Source organism: Miscanthus floridulus, chromosome 5, assembly GCF_019320115.1.
Source record: "Miscanthus floridulus cultivar M001 chromosome 5, ASM1932011v1, whole genome shotgun sequence".
Lineage (NCBI taxonomy): Eukaryota > Viridiplantae > Streptophyta > Magnoliopsida > Poales > Poaceae > Miscanthus > Miscanthus floridulus.
Window position 1 is genome coordinate 71,905,631 of NC_089584.1, and position 7,533 is coordinate 71,913,163.

Below are 7,533 nucleotides of genomic sequence, written 5' to 3' on the forward strand. Positions count from 1 at the left end.
AATGACCGTGGACATGCCCACAAGTCATCACAATCATATCAAAGATCCAAATCAAACATTATTCATAATGATAAACATCCAACCATGCAACTAACACTTGTCCAACCATTAAAAGAAAGAAACTAAATACTCTCTCGCGTAACTACGTGTGTTTATTACATATTTTAGGAATCTTCTATGGGTATGGGTCAATGTTGGTGCTGGTGCTGGGGTCTCCAAACTCTCCTCTAGTCCTCGGCGGTGACTAAGCAGGTACTCCTGACTCTTCCACATCTGGACCTCCTAGCTGCTGCTTTAGTGTAGCGTTCTCATGGGCCAGCTGCATGTAGGCCTTTCCCATGACATCGAGCTCATCCAGGGTCTGATCCAAGTCAGTGTTGGTCTCAGCCAAACACAACAAGGTAGGCCTCATCCTCAGGTTCGCCTCTCCAAGTGGTGTAGTGATATTGCATGTAGACTAGCCGCTCCGACGGCGGGGAAGATAGCGGTCGTCCTCCCAGGCGATGTCATCAAAGTGGCGGTCGTGGTTGACCATCAACGCCTGTCGAGCTGCATCCCTGATGATGGCTGCACATGTGAGCCATGCAGTGGTGGCGTGGTGGATGTAGTGCACCCAAGTCCCCTCTCGGATGTACACTTCTGTCTCCTAGAAGCTAGTGTAGTCGGGGTGGGTCCAATGCTCTGTCCTGTACTGAACAGTGTCTCTAGGGTGGTAGCAATGCACAAGTGCGAGAAGCCTAGGGTGGTAGTAGGCATCACCCTCCAAGTCATAGTGGATCTCTGCGGTCCATCCCTGAGCCAACAGTGCATTGTGATCATCATCACTGTCATCACCCCCATTTCCACCATCTCCTCCATCATCACCACCATCTCCACTGTCTCCACCATCTCCACTGCCATCACCTCCATCAGCATCAGAATCATCAGAGTCATCTCCATCGTCGGGGTCACTAGCTCCCTCCTGGCCACCTTGTTCATGCTCCTCCACAGGATCCTCCTCAGACTCCTCTATCTCAATGGGCTCCTCGAACATGGGTCCTTCTTCTGTTTCTTCGTCCATTGGATCCTCCAGCAAGTCCTCCAGAGGTTCCCCCATGGGCATCTCCATGGGTAGTTCCTCCTCCTAGTTCCTCAGAGCTTCCACCAGATGTGTCGGGACATGCTTGCCCAAAGTGAACCTGGTCCTCCTGGTGGGCATCAGGATGGTCCTCTTGCGCAGGGTCTGCTTGGTATGGGCCATCTACAAGAATGAAAAGGTCAAGTATTAGAACAAAATAATTTTTGGCAACAGATAAAGAATAGGATATAAGAAAAAATTTTATAGCAAATTAAAGGTAGTAAAATAAAGATAATGTGATCCTAGAAACATCCATTTCTAACTAGGTTGTTCGTCCTACAGTCAGTTATAGCTCTGATACCAATTTGTCGCACCCAATTTTGCATAGCAAAACCAAGTACTCATATATGTGCGCCCAGGATGTCCAAACACACACATATATCACAAATTGCAATAGTATCAAAGTAAAGTACTTATTACATCGCATATCTCATCATAAAGTAAATACAAAGTTTGCTCAAAGGTAATATTATTATTACAATCACAGTGGAAAAACTAGCCCAACTGCCATAGGGACTCCAACTGGTGAACGTCTCCCTAGTAGTCCTGGACATCCTCCGGAAACTCTTCATATCCATTATCTGTTACCCATTCGGGATTTTCATTGGATGTAAAGCAAGTGTAAGCTCACCTTGCTTAGCAAGTATATCAAAGGGATCTATGAGGCTCAAAAAGGCTTGACACTGTTTGACTACGGTTCGCAATTTTAGTTAATCAAATTTTAACATCCTGAATCACTACTTTAATGAACAGTCCCAATTCTCAAGTGACATCAAAGTATAGTCATGTTTATCTCAATTCCCAATCATCCATCATCCATAGTAACCACTAATCTTGAAGGATCCAGACCGCTCATATCCGTGAGCACGGCTGTTATAACAGGTTCATTATTTCTGCAGAAATTGTACAACTTTACCCACTGAGCCATGATTCCCAATGCCAGGGTTCGCGAGACCCACTACACCTCTTCCTAGGAAGTGTGGCAGAGTTTCACTATGAAACCCATAGCTAGTTGCACTAATAGATCGTAGCTACAAAGGAATGGCACATGTGGGCATCACAGCACGGTGCATACCCTAACAGAAAAAGGAAAGATACCCTCTTACCCCTTACTAGAACTACAGATGAGCTAGTACAATCTAGTTAACAGTTTACAGTCAAAGCCATGTGACACTCGGGGTTGTATGGTCCCTCCTGGGTTATCGCTTCAAGATTAAGTCCTTATGGAGAGGCACTAGAGTACTCAACCCCGTACTCCAGCCCCCTATCTATTGCTAAAAAGCTCCATTTTATCACATTGCATATAGCCTTTAATCATATTTAATAATTATTTTATGTTAAGCGTTGTAGCATCTATCCAAAATGCCTACCCAATAATCCTAGGTATCAAGGATATGTGGTACAAGTAATCATCTAGGTAAAGTCCTTAAAGGCATTTCAATTTAAACACATGCATGAATGTAAGTGGTAATAGTTCATAGGTAACAAGGGGCCTTTGGTACACTTGCCTTCCTCAAAGTCATCCTAGGTGTACTGCTGATCCTACTGGGGGTCCTTAGTCACCTCAAATGGCTCACCCTCTAATCGTGATCCAATCATCAATCAAGCATCATACTAATCATTACATGCATACAAGATAGACTTTCATTAGAATAGTACACCAAACAATGAAAACATACGTTGAAAAGCTTACAAATCCATTCTACGCATTGCTACGAACACGTGAGCGAAAGAATCACTCAAATCGGACTTAAAACGTGAAAGTTATGCATGAAATAAGATGTAATGGCATTTATGTAAATAAACTGAACCTATTTTTGAATTAAAACAATTAAAAATATAAATACTCATGGTTACAAGACTACGGGCATTAAATCTATAAAGTACAAGGTCTAGATTGAATAAATACAGGACTGAAAAATAATTATTTTGAATTAGAATGGACTGCGGGTTGATTCTAAGAAAACCGAGGGGCCTTTCTGAAAAAAATGTGCGCGCTGTCAGCAGTTTGGTCCTGGCTATTGACTGGGTGGCCACATGGAAACTAGGGATTGGTGCGGTGCACCACGCACGTGTGGGCGCGCGTTGACGTGGCTGGGTGGACCGGGTCCATGGCTTGATGTGGACCGGCCACTTAACAGCGAAGGGGTACGAAATCAGGATCGCACATTCAAGATCCAATAGCGCTGATTACGATGGGACAGGGGATCATCAGCGATGACGGCTCCCACGGCGGCGCCATGACCACATGACTGGAGATCACCGGTATGGCATTCTAGAGCACAAAATCGCAAATGAAAAGCACAGGGATGGTCAGGAGCTCACCGTGAGTTCTATGAAGGTGTTCTCGGCGTTCGGGACAGGCTCCAAAGGCTTGGTCAATGGCAGTGGACCTCTGGAGAGAGAGAGAGAGAGAGCATGTGGGTGAGGCTCAATCGAGGAATTCATGACCAAATCGATGAGAGGGAGGTACCTACGAGCGTGGGAGGTCGCGGTGAAACTCCGGGTGGCGTCGGCATCGAGCTTCGAGGCGTGGGAGAGGGAGAGCTACGATGGTGGTTGTTCCTAGCTGCGAGCAAAGGATGGGAGATGAGGCGGGGCTCAGCTCAGGGTTTTATAGGCCAAATGGTGGGAGAAATAAGGAAGGGAAGCAGGCGGATTCAGGTGGAAGAGGTCGCTTTCCTTCTGTGGGCGACGCTAAAACAACGCGAGGAAGAAGGAAGGGTCGGTGCTGATGGGTGGGTCCTGCAGGGCAGTGAGGGAGAGAAGAAAGAGAGTGGCAAGTGTAGCATTGCGGGCCATGGTGCTAGGCTAGGCCATGTGCTAGCGTGCGTGTGCGCGTGGGAGGAGGCCGGTGCGACAGGCTGGGCCGCGTGCGGTGCCGTTGTGGGCTAGTGCGGGGTAGGCTACCGAGTGGGCTTGTGCAAACAGGCCAGGCGTCGGGAAAAAGAAAAGAGGAAGGAAGGGCGCTGCTGGGCTGCTAGTGGGCCAGCGCAGGAAGAAAAGAAAAATGGGGACTAGGCCGATTCCTGGAGTTGGGCCAAAATGGAAGAAGATGAGTTTTTTTCCAAAACCAAATTTTTTTCCAATTCCATTTTCTCTATTTTCAATTCTAAGCCAAATTCAAATGGGATTTGAATTCAACTTCAAATCATCTAACCCTACACTCATCCAAAAACCAATATGCTTCAGCATGAATGCAACAAACAAGTTTCTAAACCTTATAGTTTATTTTATTTATCCAATATTTATTATTTGGCCTAAGTTAAAAATACCTAGAAAATGTAATAGAGGTTAAGAATAAATTGCTAATTTGTAGTAGAATTTTGGGTGTTACACTAATCATGCATGCATCATCATTGTTAGCCAGTCCTGTGTTCCGACCGATGCGACGCTCAAACATAGTGTTACGGCAGGCTAACAATGCATGTCTTTGTCTAGATGGAACATTTTGTCTGTGTCATATGACCAGGCATCATCATTTATCTCCTCAGTAGATTATGGGAAGCAAATAGGTGTTGCACTGGATTCTAGGATAACACAGTCGCTGGGGCTTACTGTGGATCCATGAGGCCCAAATGAGTTTGCAGTGGGCCACACAATCTTTGGATTAAAGAGTGGATTCTCCATTGCGATTGACTCACTGTTTAAGGTGTGTTTCTTCACCTCCCTAGAGCGGTTTGTAGTATCTTTCATTGCCTCTTTACAAGATGGAGTTTTATTGTAAAGCCTCTATCGTCTGCGCCTTTGATCCCGTTGCTCAGGTGTCATGTTTGCATATGTCATCCTCTTCCTTGCACGATCAGCCATGACTTGCTCATTTGTTAACTGTCTCTTACGTGAAGCATCAGTGCTTTGTGGCTGTATTTCTTGATTAACTATGCTGTGAGCAGTAATTACTTCATCTTCATCACCTACATAGTTGTGTTTGAGTTAAAATAGTAGAAAGACAACTAGAACACATCAGTTATCCTTCAACGATTCTCTCGCTACATATAAAGCTATTGATAGATTCGCCAACATAAAAATATAGGCATTGATGCCATATTAACAACAATTGAATTACCTGATAACCAATTGGATATATCATCAATATTAATTGCATGGAGTGAATCATTCCTATGCAACCAATCATCTGTTTTAGTAGGATCCATATTTTCCTTGTTTGATGCATCCCGACCATCTACCAATTGTGAGACAGCACATATGAGTAACATCAATAGTAATATCTATATCATTATTCACCAACATTTCTACTATACAACCATTGGTAGTTTCGATACGTAGTTGTTGCTCCCTTTTTGTTTTATATGCTTCTCGATGTTTTTTATTTTTTCGTCCCTTTTCTCTTGAGACATTGTGTGCCATTGAGCCTTGCCTCTTTCTCTCCTGCGCTGTTCAACATCGCTTCATGTAGTGTTACATCCATATACTATTGATTATCATTTATATAATATAAACAATACATTGAATTGAATATAATAATTGCCTATTTATTTTGGTTACCTCCATTAGTAGTGTTAGTCTTGTCACCCAATGGTGCAAGAGAGGCACTATTTTCCATTGTCACTATCCACAATAGCTGAATTAGTCAATAACTGAATTAGAAAATAAAGACACGGAAGCAATAGCTAAATTAGTTTAGATGCCTGTGAGTTTGCAAACAGTAAAATGCAGTTTTGATTGGTGTTGCAAACTGCAGCTTGTTTTCGTAAAGGAGTTCATAATTTCCCATAAGGAGGAGAAATGGCCAAGAGATGGAAATGCAAATTTGTAGACATTTAGGTGGAGTCTAGCAAAACACTGATTCTATAGATTTCCTTATCAACTGAACATGAATCATATCACAGTCACATTATTTTAGAAAAATGCATGAGTCTCAGATACTAAAACCCCTAAAGCAATATGCATGCAGATATATTGTGCCTCCAACCAGATAGGTAAGAAGGAGATAGCTAAATAGTTTACAAATGCAATTGAACATACTTCTGAATACTACATACTTAAGCAGCATGACCTCTCCCTCCATAAGTAACTAATGCTGAAAATTCAGAGCTTCTGCAACTATGCAAATCAGAGAGGACCTTAATTTTGGATTGGACCAGTGTTTTACTATATGTGTTTTTGCTTAGGAATAAGAAAAAACACATATATTAAAACACTGGTCCAATCCAAAATTACAAATGCAGTCATACACTATTTTTGTGATGATGGATGGAATCAACCAATGCACAGCCGCAGTAGTAGTCGCATGATCAGAAATTTAGAATAGCATAAGTCACTTTATGTCCATACCATGGAGGAAGCTGAGTATGAGAAGGCCAGACATGACTGCTATTTATATGCTGCAAAATTTAAACTCCTCCTATGCAGTAGGAAAGTAAAGTTGACAAAACGTGTATGGATGGTTTAGCTAACCTAGGAGTGGCAACGGCGTCGATGATGGTAGATTAGGACCCCCGCCCTGCTTTTAGCGCACCTGGTCCAATGGCAGAACCTGAGTTCAGTAAGGTAGCAGCCGAAAAATCATTATCGAAATATCTGGAACCAAGTTAAAAAAAGGGCGTACCTAGTGCAGAGAACTCCCGCTCTATGCGGGGTCTGGGGAAGGGTGTTAGTGGTAAGCCTTACTCTCGCCTGTGCAATACGAGGAGACCGCGACTCGAACCTGGGACCTTCCGATCACAGGCAGTAAGACTCTACCGCTTGCACCAGGCCCGCCCTTCTATCTGGAACTAAGTTGCAGCTGTAAAAGCTAAGTGACGCTGCCACAAGTTCCTAACAACCCATAAAAAGGGCGTACCTAGAGCAGAGAGCTCCCGCTCTGTACGGGGTCTAAGGAAAGGGTGTCAGTGGCAAGCCTTACCCTCGCCTGTGCAATGCGAGGAGACCGTGACTCGAACCCGGGACCTTCCGGTCACAGGCAGTAAGACTCTACCACTGCACCAGGCCCGCCCTTCCTAACAACCCATAAGGGGTGCCAAAATCAACAAATAGTACAATGTGTTCCTGTGAATCCCTTTAAAATTAAATACGTAAGAAAGTCTACTTCTCAGTTCTATGAATCAGTTAAGGCTTGAAGTTCATATGTTCCATCATCGCATTTTCTCATGCACTTGGTGTGAAACCAAAATTTCCAAATTTTGTCAAGGCATTTTCTCATGCACTTGGTGTGAAGCCAATATTTCCAAATCCATTTGTTTCTCAAAAAGTAATTAAATTAGGGGATAAGATATATGTGATTTTGAATTTGAAACTAGAGATCACCTTTAGAGTCACAATAATGATCGGTTGATGTTGTGTACCTTAGGTGTCCGATTCGAATGAGTTGCAGCATGGTTTGATATCAGTTCTTGAGATAAAGTATACAATAGTGACAAATTGAAATATGGTTTGACTTCACACACAAACACATG

The 7,533-nt window shown here is 43.4% G+C and overlaps 1 pseudogene; it reads right to left on the minus strand.

Annotated features, from left to right (window-relative positions):
* Window positions 1–1,123: 1,123 nt before the first annotated feature.
* Window positions 1,124–5,681, minus strand: LOC136454761 (uncharacterized; annotated as a pseudogene).
* Window positions 5,682–7,533: the final 1,852 nt, after the last annotated feature.